The sequence below is a fragment of the Populus euphratica genome, unplaced genomic scaffold (assembly GCF_000495115.2).
Source record: "Populus euphratica unplaced genomic scaffold, PopEup_1.0 scaffold1228.1, whole genome shotgun sequence".
NCBI classification, from domain to species: domain Eukaryota; kingdom Viridiplantae; phylum Streptophyta; class Magnoliopsida; order Malpighiales; family Salicaceae; genus Populus; species Populus euphratica.
In genome coordinates this window covers 37,217-40,000 of record NW_011501092.1, presented here as the reverse complement: position 1 = coordinate 40,000, position 2,784 = coordinate 37,217, and positions in this window count along the sequence as shown.

The following is a 2,784-nucleotide window of genomic DNA, read 5'->3' as shown; positions in this document are numbered from 1 at the left end:
AGCCTTCTTCTAGCTCCTGGCGCAATTTGTTTGTTTCTAATCGTGACAATATTCGTTGCCCTAAGCTCCTCCATTATTCTGCTTTTACTGATACTCGAGGCTGTAATTTGCTTGATGATGACTTAGACACTAAATGTGATCTTTGGAAGCGTTGCCTTGTTGGTTATATTGCTGGTCGTTCACCAGGCTTCAAAGCTTTGCAAAATCTTATTCTCAACATATGGCAATGTGAGGCATCCATAACTATTCATGATTCTGGTTGGTTGATTTTTACTTTTGTCAATGATGCTGACAAATTGAATGTTTTAGATGGCGGCCCTTATTTAGTTTATGGTAGGCCTCTCATTCTTAAGTCAATGCCAGAGTATTTTGAATTCTCATCTAAGGAGATGCACACTGTTCCGGTATGGGTTAAATTCCCTAATCTCCCACTTAAATGTTGGTCAGTCAAATGTTTGTCAAAAATAGCCAGTGTTCTTGGCAGACCTGTTCAAAGTGACATGTTTACTGCTTCTATGGCCAGACTTTCCTATGCCAGGGTATTGGTTGAAGTAAATTTATTATCTGATCTGCCTTCCTCCATTGAAGTTACTTTGCCGAATAGTAGCATACTTCATCAACAAGTTGTGTATGAAACTCTCCCACGGTTTTGTAAGCATTGCAGAAAACTTGGACACTTAACTTCCACTTGCACCAACATCCCAACTTCTAATATCACAAGAAATCCAAAGACAATTGTCTCTGTCGCCCCTGCTCCCACAAGCAACAATTCTGTTTGCATTTGTTTGGAACCTCAACAAGGCCCTACTGTGAATGACAAGCCGGAGGTAAACTTGCCTGATGCTTCTATTCCCTATTCCACTCCGGTTGAGACTGAGTTGGACACCATGAGAAGAGATGCTACATCTAACCCTGATGGATGGGAAGTAGTTCAACGGAAAAAAGGGAGACGCAAGCACTCCCCCTCAAGGGATTCTTTGAAATCCCGTCAGGTGGACTCCCACCTGTCTCACAAGGCCACTCATCCGGTTCAGGAGGAAAGCCAACTTCATTCCCCAACAACTGTCATTCACACCATTCCAGCACCCCCTCCTCAAGTGGATTCTGGGACTGCTCAGGGCAAATCTGTGGTTGCTATAAGTGCACTAGGACAACACCAGACTTCTACTACGACTCCAGCTCCAGCTTCCGTTTCCAAAGGCAGGGATTCTGTTTTCCACAGGTTGGGATCACAACCTCACTGTGATTGTCCGCTCCCTCCTTTAAAGCCTGGTTCCTCCATCACTCCAACATCTCCTTCTGATTTAGTTGGCACAAGGGGTGATAAGGGCAAGTCTGTGGTTGTTTCAGGTGCTCAAGGTCGTTCCCATTCAAAAGATTTACCCCCAAAGAGGGGGGCTCTGCAACGCACTAATGATGTCCCTAACAGGGGCGAGGGGTTACTTCCCACCCCCCCTTATCCATGAAGATTTACTGCTGGAATGTGAGAGGCCTAAACAGTCCTCTCAAGCAACATGAGGTCGCAAGCCTCATGAAGAAGAATAAACTAGATGTTTGTTGTCTTGTGGAAACCAAACTGTCTTCTTCTGCTGTGTCTTTCAAGCATAGACTCCGACTCAAGAATTGGAGATTTTTGTCTAATGTTGCAGCTTCAAACACTGCACGTATTTTGGTTCTTTGGAACCCTTCTACTGTTTTGGTGGAGCTTGTTGATCTTTCTTCCCAGGGTCTTCATGTCACCATCAATAGCTTGGTACATCACTATTCTTTTACTTCAACTTTTGTTTATGGTTATAACACTATTATTGCTCGTAGAGCTCTTTGGCAAGACTTACAGAGATGGAACTCAACCTCTCCCTGGATTATTATGGGCGACTTCAACTCTCTGTTATCTCAAGAGGACAAGCACAATGGAGAGCCTGTCTCCTCTTATGAAGTTGCTGATTTTCGATCTTGTTGCTCTATGTTAGGTCTTTCTGACCTTAACTTCACTGGTAGCCATTTCACCTGGACAAATGGTAAAATTTGGAGCAAGATTGATAGAGTCTTGATTAATCCTCACTGGTCGAGCTTTCAACACTTTGTTCATGTCCATTTTAGCACCCCAGGTACCTTCTCTGACCACTCTCCCATATCGGTCTGTATTGGGCCCCAATATAAACCAAAGAGAACTAGCTTCAAGTTCTTCAACATGTGGGTAGAACATCAGGACTATCAATCTCTCCTTTTGGAGCACTGGCATGCTGAGGTTTATGGTTCCCCGATGTATGTCTTATGCAGGAAACTCAAGCTCCTCAAAGGTCCTTTAAAACAGCTTAACAAACTTCATTTTGGTCACATCTCAGAAAGAGTTTGCCGAGCTGAAGCTCAACTAGACCAACACCAATCTTTGCTTCAAGTCCATAAGGACAACATCCAATTACTGGAGCAGGATCGTAAACTTCGCCTGGAGCTTGTTAATCTTAAATCTTTTGAGAAGATGTTCTATAGCCAAAAACTAAAATACAACTTCTTTAGGGACTGTGATCGAGGGACTAGCTTTTTCCATGCGTTGATGAATCAAAAGCACAAGAAGAACTTCATTCCTACAATTCACCGTAGTGATGGCTCCCTCACAACTTCCCAAAGTGAGGTAGGGGATGTTTTTATTAAATTCTTCTCTCAGCTGTTGGGTACTTCGGGTGCTACATCCCCTTTGGATGAGTCTGTTGTTGGTTATGGTCCTTGTATAGATCCCTCTTTGCATGCCTCTCTACTGGCCAATGTCTCTTCTGATGATATTAA